Below are 20,380 nucleotides of genomic sequence, written 5' to 3' on the forward strand. Positions count from 1 at the left end.
GTGTAGCTATTCCCTCCGCAAGGCAATCAAACAAGCTAAGCGTCAGTATAGAGACAAAGTAGAATCGCAATTCAACGGCTCAGACACAAGAGTTATGTGGCAGGGTCTACAGTCAATCACGGATTACAAAAGAAAACCAGCCCAGTCACAGACCAGGATGCCTTGCTCCCAGGCAGACTAAATTTTTTGCCCGCTTTGAGGACAATACAGTGCCACTGACACGGCCCGCGACCAAAACATGCGGACTCTCCATCACTGCAGCCGAGGTGAGTAAAACAGTTAAACGTGTTAACCCTCGCAAGGCTGCAGGCCCAGACAGCATCCCCAGCCGCGCACTCAGAGCATGAGCAGACCAGCTGGCTGGTGAGTTTACGGACATATTCAATCAATCCCTATCCCAGTCTGCTGTTCCCACATGCTTCAAGAGGGCCACCATTGTTCCTGTTCCCAAGAAAGCTAAGGTAACTGAGCTAAACGACTACCGCCCGTAGCACTCACTTCCGTCATCATGAAGTGCTTTGAGAGACTAGTCAAGGACCATATCACCTCCACCCTACCTGACACCCTAGACCCACTCAAATTTGCTTACCGCCCTAATAGGTCCACAGACGATGCAATCTCAACCACACTGCACTTCCCTAACCCATCTGGACAAGAGGAATACCTATGTGAGAATGCTGTTCATTGACTACAGCTCAGCATTTAACACCATCGTACCCTCCAAACTGGGTCTCGAGCCCGCCCTGTGCAACTGGGTACTGGACTTCCTGACGAGCCGTTCCCAGGTGTTGAGGGTAGGTAACAACATCTCCACCCCGCTGATCCTCAACACTGGGGCCCCATAAGGGTGCGTTCTGAGCCCTCTCCTGTACTCCCTGTTCACCCACGACTATGTGGCCACGCACGCCTCCAACTCAATCATCAAGTTTGCGGACGACACAACAGTGGTAGGCTTGATTACCAACAACAACGAGACGGCCTACAGGGAGGAGGTGAGGGCCCTCGGAGTGTGGTGTCAGGAAAATAACCTCACACTCAACGTCAACAAAACTAAGGAGATGATTGTGGACTTCAGGAAACAGCAGAGGGAACAGCCCCCTATCCACATCGATGGAACAGTAGTGGAGAGGTAGTAAGTTTTATGTTCCTCGGCGTACACATCACAGACAAACTGAATTGGTCCACCCACACAGACAGCATCGTGAAGAAGGCGCAGCAGCGCCTCTTCAACCTCAGGAGGCTGAAGAAATTCGGCTTGTCACCACAAGCACTCACAAACTTCTACAGATGCACAATCAAGAGCATCCTGTTGGGCTGTATCACCGCCTGGTACGGCAACTGCTCCACCCACAACCGTAAGGCCCTCCAGAGGGTAGTGAGATCTGCACAACGCATTTCCGGGGGCAAACTACCTGCCCTCCAGGACACCTACACCACCCGATGTCACAGGAAGGCCATAAACCACCCGAGCCACTGCCTGTTCACCCCGCTATCATCCAGAAGGCGAGGTCAGTACAGGTGCATCAAAGCTGGGACCGAGAGACTGAAAAACAGCTTCTATCTCAAGGCCATCAGACTGTTAAACAGGACTGCTGAGAGACTGACAACTCATCTCAAGGCCATCAGACTGTTAAACAGCCACCACTCCGGCCACTTTAATAATGGGAATTGATGGGAACTGATGTAAAATATATCACTAGCCACTTTAAACAATGCTACTTAATATAATGTTTACATACCCTACATTATTTATCTCATATGTATACGTATATTCTGTACTCTATCATCTACTGCATCTTTATGTAATACATGTATCACTAGCCACTTTAAACTATGCCACTTTGTTTACATACTCATCTCATATGTATATACTGTACTCGATACCATCTACAGCATCTTGCCTATGCCGCTCTGTACCATCACTCGTTCATTTACATTTAAGTCATTTGGCAGACGCTCTTATTCATATATCTTTATGTACATATTCTTTATCCCTTTACACTTATGTGTATAAGGTTGTCATTTTGGAATTGTTAGCTAGATTACTCGTTGGTTAATACTGCATTGTCGGAACTAGAAGCACAAGCATTTCGCTACACTCGCATTAACATCTGCTAACCATGTGTATGTGACAAATAAAATTTGATTTGATTTGTAAATCAGAATTTGTTCTTAGCTGACTTGCCAAGTGAAATAAATGATGGTTGTGATTTTCACTTTTTAAATTTACTTTTTACTTTGTGGGCGTGGGCACAGGTGGGCGTGGGCACAGGTGGGCGTGGGCACAGGTGGGCCTGGTACTGTGATGGGGAACATAAGGGTCTGAAGGCAAAGGTACAAGCCGTTGCACCACACGTAATAGTCACTCATTGTGTTATACACAGTGAAGCTCTTGATTCCAAGGCTCTTGATAATGAGCTTAGTAGCGTGCTTCAAATGGCAATACAAATTGTGAACTTCTTAAAAAGGCACACCTCATGAATACGAGACTGTTTGCTGTTCTGTGCAGGGTAATGGCATTTGAGCACAAAAGCAATGATCATTCATCACATCCGAGGATTTATTGGACATTTCAGGAGTCACTTTAAAGAGGAGAGACACAAAAAACACTTCTGGATTAAACAAGCGTTCATTGCCACCACCGCTGGCAACAACCTGTCATCGGAGCTAGAGGACTCCCTCCTGGACCTCTCCAGCGACAGGACCCTTCACACAGGCTTTGCCTCAACCCCGCTGGATTTATTCTGCCTTTCAATTGCAGGAGAATTCCCGGGATTATCTGACATCGCATTGCATAAACTGATTCCTTTTGGATCAAGCAACCTCTATGAATACTTTTGTCGCACTTACTTTAAAAACGGTTATCCGTGTCAAGCATAGCGCTCAGAATTAAAATGCTGTGTTCCCAGCACCAGGCTCATTCATTGGAGTGAGTACAGATGGATTAAGAATAGGTTTATGGATAGAGAGATTCTGGAAATGACCAATGTAAATGGCCAAATAAAAATGTATGAAGTGAAATGCAAACAAACACACCTATGGTCATCTAAGGTAATAGATCACGGCCCCTTCCTGTGTTTGTGAATGGATCAGTTTCCTCAGGGCAATGACTAGAGGTCATCATGGGGTGACACTGCCCTGGTGTCCAGTCGCAAGTGGAGCAGACCGAGGGAGAGAGACCCTCACCTCGGCTCCAGCCCCATCCTCACCCGCCAGCAGCTCGTCTGCCTGAGGTAAGCAGTGTGACATCACACACACGCTGTAAGTAAAACCTCTCAAGGGCACAGAGAAACTGCAAAGTGAAAACACGTGAAGACGGCAGGTGTGAAATTGTGGGTAAACTGGAGAATGTGTTTTGTGTGTGTGTATATGCCAGACATGAGCACTCACTCACGCTCCCTTGATCCGTCTCTCCGTCCCAGGCGACCAAACCTCAGCAACAGCTGCTACTGTACATGAACTCCACCCTGCAGTGTCTGTTGGCCTTGAAAGCCTTCTTCCAGGACTTCTGCAAGCTTGCATTCTCTTTAGGTGCCCTCACACACACACACACACACACACACACACACACACACACACACACACACACACACACACACACACACACACACACACACACACACACACACACCACACACTTGGATGTCTTGCCTCTTGCGACTTTGCAATTCTGCTTATTGCCACACGCTCTCCTTACGCACACACATTATTTAACCAACAGTTTTTGTGACAAAAACTATTGGTAGAGTTGAAACGTGGAGGAAACACATTGAACTTTAGATTTGTATTCGGTACATGACAACTTAAGCGAAAAAGTATGTTTTGTGTGCACTAACGCCATCACGCACTGATTTTTATCTGCAACGTCAGTTTAGTGGAAACACCACTGGTGGTAAAATATGCAGATTTTCTTTATGCATATTTTTGAATATTCGCATGACAATCTGTCACCAATTGGATGGAAACCTCAACCTTTGTCGAGGAAAGTGTTACTTGCAATGATATATGGTTGTTTTACCTACCTTAGCTTAGGGCTGGGCCGTGTAACATATTTAACTATATACCGGTACTGATGCACGGACTGGTTTGGGTTTTTACTTTACCTTCTACAACAGTATTTGAATGTTTGGTTCGTTAAAAGTGATATGCCGTGCGTAACACCCATTTTCATCATTTACTCTGCCACTTGAGTCATCTCTTTCATCTCTCTCTCTCTCTCTCCATGCCGCTTTCCACACAGACCTAGCCCCGCAACATGTCACTCAAGGAGCGCATTTGTTGTTGCTCGACCACAAGACACTTGCGTTCAGTCTGCATAGTCAATGCAACACCTGCAACAATGTTGATGACAACGATGCTGTTTCCACTTTGCGTCTTAATATAAATACACAAGGGTTCTATAATTACACTATTAGGTTGTGTTTCTTACATCGGCAAAGAGCTAGTTTGTGTTTCCTTAGCAAGTTTTGGCTCAATCATGTTAGCCGCTAATGCTAATTGCTAGTTAGCTAGCTAGCTAGCTAGCTAATAAATGTATTAAGTCAGAGCAGACGTAGCTAGCTATACAGCCTGATACCAGTGATGGTGTAGGCCTAAATCAGCATGTTGTTTGTGCAACAGTATCTTCTAAATCAAAAATGATTACGCAAAGCATGAATATGTTTGCTGCATGAAGTAGCTAAGTTCCCTAAAAAACACTAACCAACACTTTGGTTCCTACCCTGTTACAATAACTCCTGCCTGGCATTTTCATTCGTTGTCATGTCAAACACTGTATTCAAATTGCCCACTATTATATTCTAACTATAGAATTATAATAATCATTATGTTTCCATGATTCCAAAACAGTGTTTTGATCTAGTGAAATTGCAATGGCAATATTTGGTAAAAAGCAAGGCCTCAATTTGTGCAGCCTATGTAGCAGTGCGGAAAGGATCTCAAATGAGTGCAGAAAATGCAGAAATTGATGAATGCAGAAATACATTTTCGGTTCAAGTTTAATTGAACAGTATAGAACAATCACAATGGAGAAAGACCCATTGAAATCACTTAGAATGTATGTGTTGCCACCCTAGGGTCACGCTCTACTCATAAAGCAAATTTCTCATTTTTATTATTTAAAAACATCAGATACCGTCATACCGTCAATGTTTTTTTTTAAATACAATATTGACTTGCCTAGTTAAAAATAAATAATAATAAAGATATGATATGATATTTTGGCCATATTGCCCTGCCCTACATTAGCTGAATGTATGTCGCTCTGGATAGAGCCGCTGCTAAATGACCAAAATGTAAATGCTTAGGACACCCACGAGTTCATGAGCACCTTGCTGGGTCAGATGGCATCTCTAGCCCCGGTGCTGCAGAAGGTGGCGGCAGCGATGGATGGGACCTACACCTGCTCGGTGGAGACCCACTTCATGTTCCAAATGCTCAGCACCAGGATCTGCAGCAGGTTAAATCTACACTCACAAACAGAGGGGACAAAATGCACATAAACACACTAACACATATGCACTGTAGATCTCTTGTTTTGGTCTTTATGTGTCTGTAACTGTGTGTTTCTCCTGTTTTTTGTATTCAGGCTGTGGAAAGCAGACAGCACCCAGCTGTCTATGGAAGTGGTGCCTGGTGGCTCAATGAAAGCCAGCCTCCAGCTCTACCAAAGAAATAAGTGGCACTCCAATACATTAAATAGTGTTAAGATAGTAGGATACAGATACAGGCCTTAACGGCATTGTTTTCGAAAGAATTGCGCTTCCATTTGGTTATTTACAGTGTAATGTGAAATGTGTCAGATTAGTGTTTCATCTCTACCGACCTCCTCTGCTGTAGGAGGACGAGCTGTAGTTTAGGTGTGACTGTAGGGGGAAGGCTTCTGGTCAGCGCTGGTCTTTCCAGTCCCTGTAACAGTGAGTGAGCTCTGCACTGTTGTCTGTCATCTTGAGATACAGTACCTGTCTGCATGTACAATACAGTCGATTTGATATTGTTTATTGTCAAAATACTCAGCTATGAAGTTGTTCATCTCAAAATGCTCCACTTTACTTTGCAGTTGTCCTGGCATTGTAGTCACAGCTGAGGTGGCTTCTCTCTCCTTCTCTTTAACCTTCTCTGCTCTGTCCCTCTCTCTCTCCACCAGCTGTATTTCTGTTGTTGTTTTCAGGGTGGATCCAAGTACATGCTGGTCAGTCTACTGAGCCACATCCGCTCCTCTACATCCTCAGGTAAGATACACACCCTACACACACAGAAACACTTGTGGGCAGGGGCGGAGCCAGAGGGCAGTTTGATGCTGATTGACATCTCATTTCACCTCTTGTTGAAAGAAGCATTTATTTTGACGTTCGGCGGCGCATTTTTCAAACGAGGACGAGGAAGAAAGAATATTAACGTTGGATGCGAGACAGAAGAATAAGAATAAGAAGAACACACAGAAAGAAGAGAGAATATTTCCACGGCTCCACGAGCTCTTTTTGCAATTGGTGAAAGCATCATATTTGAAATAAGTTTTAAGGTTTAGCAGCGGGTTTGGGTATCCTGAATAACTTTTACGAAAGTGTAAGTTAAAGTTAGACCTTTGACTCCATTAACAGACAGTTAATCAGATAAGAGAGATCGGTTCCCAATTTAGCTTAACATTATGTTTATCTGTGCTAGTAATACACACATATACAGTGCAGTGTCGTAAGTCACAGTATACAAATGCTTAGCGAATGTGAGGTAACTAGTAGGCTACAGCTGTCAATGTTCAGCAAGTTAACATTCGGCCATTTGAAATCCATTAACTCAGATTTTCTTGCTTGAACTCAAAACGAACAATTGTTATTTTCAATCTGTTAACGTTACTGAAAAGAGTACCACAATTTGCAGATAGCCTGTTTGCTATCGTAAAGGTGTAAGAAATTATAGCTAGCTAAGTTACTTACTGCAGAGTAGGGCTAGCCATGATCTAACTAAACTCAGCAAAAAAAGAAATGTCTTCTCACTGTCAACTGCGTTTATTTTCAGCAAACTTAATGTGTAAATATTTGAACATAACTATGAACATAATATATGAACATAATATATGAACATAACAAGATTCAACAACTGAGACAAAAAACTGAACAAGTTCCACAGACATGTGACCAACAGAAATGGAATAATGTGTCCCAGAACAAAGGGGAGTTCAAAATTAAAAGTAACCATCAGTATCTGGTGTGGCCACCAGCTGCATTATGTACTGCAGTGCATCTCCTCCTCATGGACTGCACCAGATTTGCCAGTTCTTGCTATGAGATGTTACCCCACTCTTCCACCAAGGCACCTGCAAGTTCCCAGACATTTCTGTGGGGAATGGCCCTAGCCCTCACCCTCCGATCCAACAGGTCCCAGACGTGCTTGAGATCCGGGCTCTTCGCTGGCCATGGCAGAACACTGGCATTCCTGTCTGGCAGGAAATCACTCACAGAACGAGCAATATGGCTGGTGGCATTGTCATGCTGGAGGGTCATGTCAGGAAGAGTACCACATGAGGGAGGAGGATGTCATTGCCTGCAATGACAATAAGCTCAGTCCGATGGTGCTGTGACATACCGCCCCTGACCATGACGGACCCTCCACCTCCAAATCGATCCCACTCCAGAGTACAGGCCTCTGTGTAACGCGGATAAACGCGAATCTGACCATCCCCCCTGGTGAGTCAAAACCGCGACTCAGTGGAAAGATTGCCAGTCCTGTCTGGATCAACGACGCTGGGTTTGTGCCCATAGGCGACGTTGTTGCCGGTGATGTCTGGTGTGGACCTGCCTTACAACAGGCCTACAAGCCCTCAGTCCAGCCTCTCTCAGCCTATTGTGGACAGTCTGAGCACTGATGGAGGGATTGTGCATTCCTGGTGTAGCTCGGGCAGTTGTTGTTGCCATCCTGTACCTGTCCCGCTGGTGTGATATTCAATTGTACCAATCCTGTGCAGGTGTTGTTACACGTGGTCTGCCACTGCGAGGACAATCAGTTGTCCATCCTGTCTCCCTGTAGTGCTGTCTTAGTCGTCTCACAGTACGGACATTGCAATTTATTGCCCTGGCCACATCTGCAGTCCTCATGCATCCTTGCAGCATGCCTAAGGCACGTTCACACAGATGAGCAGGGACCCTGGGCATATTTCTTTTGGTGTTTTTCAGAGTCAGTAGAAAGGCCTCTTTTAGTGTCCTAAGTATTCATAACAGTGACCTTAATTGCCTACCGTCTGTAAGCTGTTAGTGTCTTAACGACCGTTCCACAGGTACATGTTCATTAATTGTTGATGGTTCATTGAACAAGCATGGGAAACAGAAATCCCTTATTTACATAAGTATTCAGACCCTTTGCTATGTGACTCGATATTGAGCTCAGGTGCATCCTGTTTCCATTGATCAGCCTTGAAATGTTTCTGCAGCTTGATTGGAGTCCACCTGTGCTAAATTCAATTGATTGGACATGATTTGAAACGGCAGACCCCTGTCTATATAAGGTCCCACAGTTGACAGTACATGTCACAGCAAAAATCAAGCCAGGAGGTTGAAGGAATTGTCCACAGATCGCCGAGACAGGATTGTGTCGAGGCACAAAATCTGGGGAAAATAACCCAAAAATGTCTGCAGCATTGGAGGTCCCCAATAACTCAGTGGCCTCCATCATTCTTAAATGGAAAAAGTTTGGAACCACCAAGAATCTTCCTAGAGCTGGCCACCCGGCCAAACTGAGCAATCGGGGGAGAAGGGTCTTGGTCAGGGAGGTGACCAAGAACCCAATGGTTCCTCTGTGGAGATGGGAGAACCTTCCAGAAGGACAACCATTTTTGCAGCACTCCACCAATCAGGCTTTTATAGTAGAGTGTACAAACGGAAGCCACTCCTCAGTAAAAGGCACATGACAGCCTGCTTGGAGTTTGCCAAAAGGCACCTAAAGACTCTCAGACCATGAGAAACAAGATTCTCTGGTCTGATGAAACAATGCTGGAACTCTTTGGCCTGAATGCCAACCGTAACGTCTGGAAGAAACCTGGCACCATCCCTACAGTGAAGAATGGTTGTGGCAGCATCATGCTGTGGAGATGTTTTTCAGTGGCAGGAACTAGGAGACTAGTCAGGATAGAGGCAAAGAAGAATGGAGCAAAGTACAGCGATATCCTTGATGAAAACCTGCTCCAGAGCGCTCAGCACCTCAGACTGGGGTGAAGGTTCACCTTCCAACAGGACAACGACCCTAAGCACACAGCCAAGACAACGCAGGAATGGCTTCAGGATAAGTCTCTGAATGTCCTTGAGTGGCCCAGACAGAGCCCAGACTTGAACCTGATGGAACATTTCTGGAAAGACCTGAAAATAGCCATGCAGCAATGTTCCCCATCCAATCTGACAGACCTTGAGAGGATCTGCAGAGAAGAATGGAAGAAACTCCCCAAATACAGATTTGCCAAGTTTGTAGCGTCATACCCAAGAAGACTCGAGGTTGTAATTTTTGCCAAAGGTGCATCAACAAAGTACTGGATAAAAGGGTCTGAATAATAATAAAAATTATTATTATTGTTAAATAAATGAGCAAAAATGTCTTAACCTGTTTTTGCTTTGTCATTATGGGGTATTGTGTGTAATTTGATGAGGGGGGAAAAAACATTTAATACATTTTAGAATAAAGCTGTAACCTAACAAAATGTGGAAAAAGTCAAAGGTTCTGAATACTTTCCGAAGGCAATGTATATCTAGGGAAAGAGGGATACCGAGTTAGTTGCACAACTGAATCCATTCAACCAAAATGTGTCTTCCGCATATAACACAAACCCTCTGAATCAGAGGTGCAGGGGGCTGTCTTAATCAGAGCAGTTGTTGTGGGTTAACTCCTTGCTCAAGGGCAGAACGGCAGATTTTTCTACCTTGCCGGTTCAGGAATTTGAATCAGGAACCTTTTGGTTATTGGCCCAAACGCTCTTAATCTCCAGGCTACCTGCTGCCCCTAGAGTATCAAGTATATCAGAGAATTTGCAATAACTGAAGCCGATGCTTAGGCCAGGTCTCTTTTGAAAAATAGATTTTTATCTCAATGAGAAAAACCTGTATAAACAAAGGTTACATAAAATACAAATGCACAGCACAGGATACAAGACTAATTATGGCAAAATGCTATCATGTTTTTATAGCCGCTAGGCTACATACTGAGAAGGAAGGCCCTCCTAACATCTAACATCAACTTGCCTCTCAAAAACACTGAACCCGCATGTTTCTTTAAACTTTATTTCTTCTTGCTCCTTTTCTTTATTCATATTCTCTAAAACATGTCCAATAAATTCAAAATGAAGTCGCCTTAGCTCTGCTCTGGACCCTTAATGAGATCATATGGCTACACAAGCCCAGTCATTCATCCTGTCAGTCTCCGTGCAGGAGACGATGTGATGTCCTCCTCTGTCTGGATGGCACAAGCTGACCACAGGCCTGCACTTGCAGCCAATTTAACGTCCCGTCCGTCTATTTATGAGGGCTGTTTGAGACGGCCAAACAGAATTAATAACACACTTCGCCTTCGATTTCGGGAAATATTTGTGAATTACAGGGACTGGCTGACACAGTTCATGTCTCTGGGCGAAGGCAGATGCGTAGAGCTGACTGGCTCTGTCTTCTGAGTCACTGACGAGATAGGAGAAGATGTTGTGTGGTTGTGTCGGAGAAAAGAGGAGAAATGGATGCCTGTACTTGTCAAGTTTACTTACAAAGATACTTTGTCAACCGAAAATGTTTGACCGTTGTTGGTGTTGCAGTCTGCATTGGAAACGACACCTCATTCATCAAATTCTGAGCAGAAAAAAAGTACCGTCCAAGAGAAATAAATACTGTTAATATCCTATGATTTTGGCTTTGTTCCACTTTGTTCCAATCCTAAGGACAGCATACAAGATTCCGAGGCAATCAAAATAACATGGCTAAAAGCATCTATCTTTTACCAGTGCTCTGAGTTAATAAGGCATGTTAATCACAGGCAGATTAGAACAGAACATTTTATTCTGCATACGCAGCCCACTAAGGGCACCCCACAAATCAGCATCACCCGCAGGGGTCACAGACTGCCCGAGAGGTCGCTTCTCCACCACCTTCGATCCTAATCCTGCACAATTAATCTCGATGGTCAACCAAAACAAAACCTGCTGAAGAGCTGCCGACTCTAAAGAATAAAAGGCAAATAAGACAGAGGACTAGCAGCAATTCTTTTGATACACACTAGGAAACGCAGGTGCACTCACTGTTCTGGTCCTTCCCTTTGGCCTGGATGCAGTGTCTAAATCACCAGTCCAGGTGGCCTAAAAGACCAGACCGGAATGAACTTTCAAAAAGAAATGTATAGTGTTTACACCTGGAATTCCAAATGAAGCAACCATCTCTTTGAATAGCGAATGTGATCAATCAGTTTATGAGCGGAGCCAGAATGAAAACCATCTGATTTGCCTGGTCCACTCTGGGTATGGGCTACCACACTCTGATGGATGGCAAGCTGGGGCAGCAGTGGGCGAGGTGATATTCATTAGTCTGTGATATACAGCACAAGCAGCATGAAGGGTTGTGTCCGGTCTGAGTACATGGTAACCACTAGCCCGATCCACCATCCTGAAACAATGTAAGCTTGCGAGATCAGGATGGTGGATCAGGCTAGGTAACAACATCTCTAGTTCAACATGCCTTTCTCTATCTTTCTGTCTGTTTCTCTAACTCCTCATAAACCATATACATAATTTGTCCATCTCTGACTCACACACCCACTCAATCCCCTGTAGGTTATTTGACCACTGAAGACAGAACATTTCTCTCCAGCATCTTTCTCTAGCACTACAGAGCTTTACAGACTCAACACTGACCTTGTGGGGACCTCTGCTGGTGTTTTACTGAGAGTAAAGTAGTAGAGTTCTGAATAGTAGAGTTCTGGTGTGATGAATATAGTTGGTGAATGTGTATTTGCAACAATACCTTGACCAGGTGAAGTTCCTACTTTTGTCACTAGATGTCAGCAGGATGATTTTTTTTTTACAGTTATTCTCAATTGCTAAAACACAATTTCTGAAACCTTGCTCCATTTCCTGAAAACATTAAACACAAAACCTCATCTTCAAGCACTATTTACATAACCTCTGACTCCTCTCGCAAAATGAAACATTCGCCTCGAAACAATTTTACCTGTGTTCAAAATAAAACACTGCTCTCAAATCATAAACAGTGATCAAAATGATATACACTTTCAAACAGTCAGTAAACAATACACTGAAAAATAGAGAAAACATTGTTCAAAACATATAATTCTCAGGGAGAAGTACATTTTTAATCTAAAAAATAAATATCACCACAGTCTAAATCCATGGCTTGCAGCAGATTTACTCTGATGTAGGGTTGTCTATCATACACTTTCCATCTCCAAGAGGAGAAAAACTCCTCAAATCGGATTCAGGAAAGGCGAGTATGGAGAGAGGTACAAGTTCATAAACTAGCCATTGATGTTAAACCATTCCCTTACCTGAGCAGCTCGGTGGAAACTGACATTGTCCCACACTATCACATAGGTGGGAATGGGATTCTCATTTAGCTCTTGACCCTGCTGCTCTTGAACCTGCTGCTCAAATAAAATCTCTCTTAGATTGGCAATAAATCTTAGAAGGTGCTAGGTGTTATATGGCCCGAGTGTAACATGGTGATGTAGAACATCATGGTTGCTGATAGCAGCACAGATTGTGACATTGCCACCTCGTTGACCAGGGACTTCAACAACGGCCAGCTGTCCAATCATGTTTCAGCCTCTCCTTCTCCTCTTTGTTAGATTGAAGCCTGCTTCATCGACAAAGATGAACTCATGGGGTCTGCCCAAGGATCCCAAGTCAAATATTGTCTGTGTAGAAATATAATATACTGTATGTAGGATTTTGCAAGTCGTACAGAGACAGTGCTATACTGTAGAGTACAATTAGGCTTCTGATTCACATTGTATGTACTGAAGAGTAATGTCATTCACATAGTATGTTTTAGTACTGTAAACAATCTGGATTACAGTAAATGTTTCTGAATGTACACTTACTTGCACATACTGAGCTCATAGTTCTTTCACCCTTGGTGAGTTGCGCTCAAAAGGTACTCTGTATACTTGTTTCATTCGCATCCTGTTACAATGGAGGACACGGTCAATAGTGGAAATGCTCACACTGTCGATTCCCTGGAAGTGTGTGTTGTCTTGTATCACTCGTTCCTGGATTTCTCTGAGTCGTATTGCATTATCTTGAAGGACCATGCCAACTATAACGGCCTCTTGCTCCCAAATGAATATAGCTGTCCTTCCACCTGCATGTGGCAGCCTTGCAATTCTACAAAAAGTAGTTGTGCAGTTACAAAACATATTCATGCAGTACAATACATACAGTTATTAACTTTACAAATGTCTATTGAAACAGCTGCATATAGTGTAGCACAGTAAATTTGCAATTACAAAAATACAGTAGTATACAGTACCTGTTCTCTTCTCTGAATGTCCTTACTATGGTGGACACAGAAAATCGGCTCAAATTGGGTGGCACTCTAAGTCCTGCTTCCCTCATTGTCAGTCCATGGACAAGAACATGGTCTATAACTGTGGCTCAAATTTCATCAGATATTTCCACTCTTTGTCTTCCTCTGCCTCTTCGTCCTCCTCTTCCTCTTTCTTGCCCTCCTCCTCCTCCTCGTCACCCACCTCGCATACGCACTCATCCTCGTCCTCTCACATTGTTTCTTCTATCCATTCTCAGACTTTCTCCTTCCCACCTTCAACAACCTGTTTGCTCTCTGAACTGGCTTATATTGGTTGTGTTGCATCATTTGAAACAGGTTAAATCAATTTTGAGTGGTTGTGTTCAATCAATGACATGTGTTCTCTATTTGTATTTCATTGTTGCCACTTGTGTTTACCAGTATGGATGACATGTGCATTAGAGTGAAGAATGTGTTTTGAGAATGAGAATGTGTTTAGAGTTTTGCTGAAAAGTCTAAGCGAGATCTGCAAATTGTGTTTTACCATGTGAAATGGTTTAAGGTATTGACAACAGACTGCATAATTAGCTAAATGAGACCAGGCAACTGAGAACTTTGTTCAGCCAATGGCTTTTAGTGTTTTAGCAATTGAGAAAAACTGTAATGAGATGTATGTTTTAGACAAACAATCAATTTTTCCAAAAATATAATTGAATTCAAAACTCTAAACTGTCTTGATATGGGTTCTTTAAGGTGTAAACTTTACAATGACATTTGCTAAACTTTCACAGACTTCTATCTTCAACTTAATCTGAGTACCCAGATATATTTTCTATAGGCATTTCCCTAAAACAAGACCCAGGCCTAAAGTACCAATAACCTCCCAAAATGTCACACTGCTAAATTCTTATAATTTTACAGATTTTTTTATAGTAAAAATAACATTATCATGATTTCATGTGATTTGAATATGAATTATATTTAGAAATCCTCTTCAAAAATGAACAATGTGACAGAGTAGGCCTATCATCCCCATAAATGCAATTGAGAGGTAATCCACATATTTGTCCATAAGGTGGCACTCTAACCTGTTTATGAGGTTATCTGGTATTCGGAATGACCTGAAGAGGTATACAGGAGCCCTCTGTTCATGCTCTCTGACACACTTCCACACTGTGTGACTGACTGCCAACAGCTGCCTCTCGCCGGCTTGCTGGCCTGTGTATGCTTCGGACAGATTCTATTAATATATCCCTTTCCTCTCATTGACCCATACAAATATCAAGACTAACACACACACAGATTAACATAAACATCCACACCTTCACATTAGGTTACGTCTAGAGAGCTGTCATACACATGTATACATCTAAAACTCACATGCCCATTTTCTAACATGAAATGTAGAGTCTTGAAGCACTGGGTGCAATGCCAGAGGCAGTGATCCCCCGACCCTCCCTGTTTCTAAACTTTGATCTCTCTACCAGGTGCATTCGAAGACTAAACCCTACATGCGTAAGCAGTAGCTCCTCGTCATCTCCAGGTATCACATTCTTTCCTGGTTAGAGTCCGTGTGCCTTTGGTCCTTGGGTCAAATGTCTCCTCCGGTGTTTGACACTCCCTCTGGTCCCTGTGACACACAACAAACTGCCAGTGCAGGTGTAGCTGCTCTCAGCTTCTTGCCTAAGCACACTCCACACAGTATAATGTGCCTTGCGAAAGTATTCGGCCCCCTTGAACTTTGCGACCTTTTGCCACATTTAAGGCTTCAAACATAAAGATATAAAACAGTATTTTTTGTGAAGAATCAACAACAAGTAGGACACAATCATGAAGTGGAACAAAATTTATTGGATATTTCAAACTTTTTTAACAAATCAAAAACTGAAAAATTGGGCGTGCAATATTATTCAGCCCCTTTACTTTCAGTGCAGCAAACTCTCTCTAGAAGTTCAGTGAGGATCTCTGAATGATCCAATGTTGACCTAAATGACTAATGATGATAAATACAATCCACCTGTGTGTAATCAAGTCTCCATATAAATGCACCTGCACTGTGATAGTCTCAGAAGTCTGTTAAAAGCGCAGAGAGCATCATGAAGAACAAGGAACACACCAGGCAGGTCCGAGATACTGTTGTGAAGAAGTTTAAAGCCGGATTTGGATACAAAAAGATTTCCCAAGCTTTAAACATCCCAAGGAGCACTGTGCAAGCGATAATATTGAAATGGAAGGAGTATCAGACCACTGCAAATCTACCAAGACCTGGCCGTCCCTCTAAACTTTCAGCTCATACAAGGAGAAGACTGATCAGAGATGCAGCCAAGAGGCCCATGATCACTCTGGATGAACTGCAGAGATCAACAGCTGAGGTGGGATACTCTGTCCATAGGACAACAATCAGTCGTATATTGCACAAATCTGGCCTTTATGGAAGAGTGGCAAGAAGAAAGACATTTCTTAAAGATATCCATAAAAAGTGTCATTTAAAGTTTGCCACAAGCCACCTGGGAGACACACCAAACATGTGGAAGAAGGTGCTCTGGTCAGATGAAACCAAAATTGAACTTTTTGGCAATAATGCAAAACGTTATGTTTGGCGTAAAAGCAACACAGCTCATGACCCTGAACACACCATACCCACTGTCAAACATGGTGGGGCAGCATCATGGTTTGGGCCTGCTTTTCTTCAGCAGGGACAGGGAAGATGGTTAAAATTGATGGGAAGATGGATGGAGCCAAATACAGGACCATTCTGGAAGAAAACCTGATGGAGTCTGCAAAGACCTGAGACTGGGACGGAGATTTGTCTTCCAACAAGACAATGATCCAAAACATAAAGCAAAATCTACAATGGAATGGTTCAAAAATAAACATATCCAGGTGTTAGAATGGCCAAGTCAAAGTCCAGACCTGAATCCAATCGAGAATCTGTGGAAAGAACTGAAAACTGCTGTTCACAAATGCTCTCCATCCAACCTCACTGAGCTTGAGCTGTTTTGCAAGGAGGAATGGGAATAAATTTCAGTCTCTCGATGTGCAAAACTGATAGAGACATACCCCAAGCGACTTACAGCTTTAATCGCAGCAAAAGGTGGCACTACAAAGTATTAACTTAAGGGGGCTGAATAATTTTGCACGCCCAATTTTTCAGTTTTTGATTTGTTAAAAAAGTTTGAAATATCCAATAAATGTCGTTCCACTTCATGATTGTGTCCCACTTGTTGTTGATTCTTCACAAAAAAATACAGTTTTATATCTTAATGTTTGAAGCCTGAAATGTGGCAAAAGGTCAAAGTTCAAGGGGGCCGAATACTTTCGCAAGGCACTGTATTTGCATGGCATGCACGGTGTGGATATATATCATCAATCTATCTGTTCCGGTGACAATGCAGTAAGTGTTTATGCTTATGGAAATAGAACCTGGCGCTGGCAGCAAACGTGCAAGCTAGAGCAGAATTTGAGCTGTGCCGTAAGCTAACGTTCTCGTGTGTGTTTCTGCTAGCTGATCTCTTTTACCGATGCTGTCGAATCCAATTGTATCTTTCTGTATCGCACCAACCCTCACTGTCTTTCTGTCTGTCACTGACCCGTTTTGAGTCTGAGCTTGACTTGATTGATTGTCCACTGGGCACCGATGTCATTTCAACGTCTAGTTTTGATTTACATTTGGTTGTCAACTAACAGGAATTCACCATGTCATTAGTTTTTTTTTAGGTTAAACGTTGGGTGAAAAAAAGACGAAATTCCCTGACGTTGATGACTTTTTGCCAGTCTAATCAGTTTTACACGTTGATTCAACGTCATCACATAGATTTATTTTATTTTATTGAAATGACGTGGAAACCACGTTGATTCAACCAGTTTTTGTCCAGTGAGTGACTTGCCCTCATTTATTTTAGTGTCAAGTTTCTGAATTACTGTGAGTGTTAAGGTTTTTAGATGCAGTCTTGTTCTTGAGCGCTAATGTCCCCTTTCTTGGATTCCCTTTTTCTGCAAAAGTCATTGATTTTGAATACATTACGTCATGCCTTCGCCAACACAAATATTGGTGACACATGCGGCCAGACAGGCCACCCCAACTGGATTGAGACCGTTAAACAGGATTGCTTCTATGGGATTTGCTCTTTATCGTCTACAAGGTCAGCTGAACCACTGGCAGTATTTTGATAGCACTTTTCTAGACAGCAGCTGCTGCATTGTCATCTGTCATGATATACTGTACAGGCAGTTTGGCTTTGGAGTAGTGATTAGCAATCACCACCAGTGTCATGTAGTGACATCTGTAAGTAGTACCATCATTGAAAATGCAAACGTGGATCTCATTCATGTTTGCTCTCGCTGTGTAATATACTGATGGTATGTTATTTTTGCAATATCATGTACAAAAGGATGCCCTTGGGCCTCCATATACAGTAACTGTATGGACTTTGCGGTTGTCATGTCAAGTTGGAAAATGCTCATGAACACTGCGTAGATTACGGTCTGGGAGCAGAACACAAGCATGGTTTCCTTGAGAAGATAGTGCAAGTCGTGAGAGCAGGCAGTGATGCATCCCCATGTATTCCTCACACCAAGCAAAGATCAGCTAGGCTTTGCAGTTGTCTGGGCAGTTAGATACACGCTTGCGCCGGTCCTTTAAGAGCTCAGTACACCTTTTCTCTGTTGCCCTGTTTACCTCCAGATATGGCCCCATGGTCTGTGAGGAAATGTGAGCACACAAATCCCTCTAGGTTGGCAAGTGTCAGGGAAAGACGATCAGCGGGGAGGCGGTGTTGTCTCAAATACTTTCCAACGTCATGTAGAGTTCACACCTCCCATTTTAAGACAGAGTTAGGGTAGAAGGCAACAGGGCAGGCAATTAGGGTCAGAGAGACAGTCCCACAGAGAAAGAGAGTGAAGCTTCATGAACATAAGCAACTAATCTGGCAAGATTACTAGAACATTAAAAAGCCTAACCTGACACTGACTGCACAGGCTGGCCAGAGGAAGTCTTCCACCAACAAGAACATCAAGAAGCTGCGCACCATCTGCATGGTGTCCAGCCTGACCCAGCTGGCAACACTGGGTGTCCGAGGTCAAGGACAAGCAGGCCAAGGAGCCTTTCCCCTGGGCTCCTGACGTCCTAAGAGAGCTTTGGGACGAACCACCAAATTAGGAACTTGGGAGAAGGTTTGTCCCGGTCAGGATCTCACCACTGGCACCAACATACCTGCTGATCAGAACAATCCTTCAGCTGACCAGCAGGAGTCCCAAGGCAGTTCTCCTCCTTCCCAATTGGTGGGTAAAAGGAATAATCTGCTAGTGCTTCAAGGGGAGTTCCGGATCAAGACTAAGCAGGTGGTGAAGACTGTGACCAGCGGCATTCAGGAGAGGAGTGTGGGCAATACATTTCTGACCGAGCGGATCTGTAAGGAGGCTCCACCACCAGGGGAGGAGATAGACAGGATGCTGAGCAAGAGGGGGTCGCCCACACTCCGCAGAAAGTGCTCCAATGTGTTGGAGCTGACCTGCAGCTGGAAGGAGAAGGAGCGGAATGTACCGTCAGAGGGAGAATTTGGAGATGGGCACACCTGCAGCGTGGACACAGAGGATAGTCGGTACTCTGAGGCAGAGGAAAGGGCCCTTGAGGCGGAGAGCGGCCAAGGTAAACCTGGACAGACAAACAGCTCTAAACCTGGACAGACAGACAGCTCTAAACCTGGACAGACAGACACCTCTAAACCTGTAAAGACAGATAGCACTGAGTCATCCGGGGAGGCCAAGCAGAGGGACAATGACAGAGTCTCACCGAAAGGGAAAATTGAGTCATGGGTGAGGGTCAAAATACCCTCCATCTCAGTGTGAGTTCAATGTTCTTTCTTTGTGTACAAGTGATGGTGCGTGACGGCCCGTCATTGAACATTGCCCCCAAATATGTAAAGGATAATGCTAATACACCTGCGGTATATGATTTTTATACAGCACATTTCTGCTCAAATAAAACGGTATAGTGCAAAACCCGTTCTGAGCTTTACAGCGGAAATGGATGTGGCCATGGTTGATGATTGTTTCGGGTTTTTTTGTAAATATTTTTGTGATTGTCCTTCACAGGGGCAGAAAGGAGTTGGATGACGCCAACAGGATCAACGCTCTCTCAAGGAAGTACAGTGCCGTGGGCGATCTGAAGAGCCGCTGGCAGAATTGGTCCTCGACGCACACCGTCAACCAGAAGCTCAACCCCTTCAGTGAGGACTTTGATTATGAATACTCCATGTCCCTACGCCTCCGCAAGGGCGAGGAGGGTTACGGACGTCCCAAAGAAGGCACGAAAACAGCCGAACGGGCCAGGCGAGCCGAGCAACACATCCACGGTGAGATAGCCGACATGTGCTATGTGATCAGAACTATGAGTGACCCAGATCCCGACGGGAAGACCCGAGTTACTTTCAGAGAACTGTTTGATAGATACGTACGCATCTCTGACAAGGTGGTGGGGATTCTTCTGAGAGCCAGGAGGCATGGGAAGGTGGCGTTCAAGGGGGAGATGCTGTGGCAAGGGCAGGATGACGGTGTTATCATCACCCTGTTGGTGTGACGTCATCTGCGGTGGAACCATACAGAACTAAGGAGACATAAGTCCTTTTTAACATTGAATGATTATGCGCTGATAGATGTGGATATGTTTCTCAATAGGAACTTAGACAATTTGCTGCTATGGTTTACTGAAGATTTGATATCAGTATCTGACTCAATATTATATTGCTTACAGCTTTTACTAGCTTTTAAAGAACAGTTTTCTAGGTCTTTATGTTATATCTGAACTCATGAATCATGTTAGAACATGTATTAATATATGCCTAATAAATAGCTTCTTTGACTTGAGGAACATTGTGTAGTTTAAA

At 43.7% G+C, this 20,380-nt stretch overlaps 1 pseudogene; it reads left to right on the forward strand.

The window, feature by feature from the left end:
• Positions 1–674: 674 nt before the first annotated feature.
• Positions 675–20,218, forward strand: LOC135549323 (actin-binding Rho-activating protein-like; annotated as a pseudogene).
• The last annotated feature ends 162 nt before the right edge of the window (positions 20,219–20,380 follow it).

The sequence above is a fragment of the Oncorhynchus masou genome, chromosome 12 (assembly GCF_036934945.1).
Source record: "Oncorhynchus masou masou isolate Uvic2021 chromosome 12, UVic_Omas_1.1, whole genome shotgun sequence".
Taxonomy (NCBI): domain Eukaryota; kingdom Metazoa; phylum Chordata; class Actinopteri; order Salmoniformes; family Salmonidae; genus Oncorhynchus; species Oncorhynchus masou.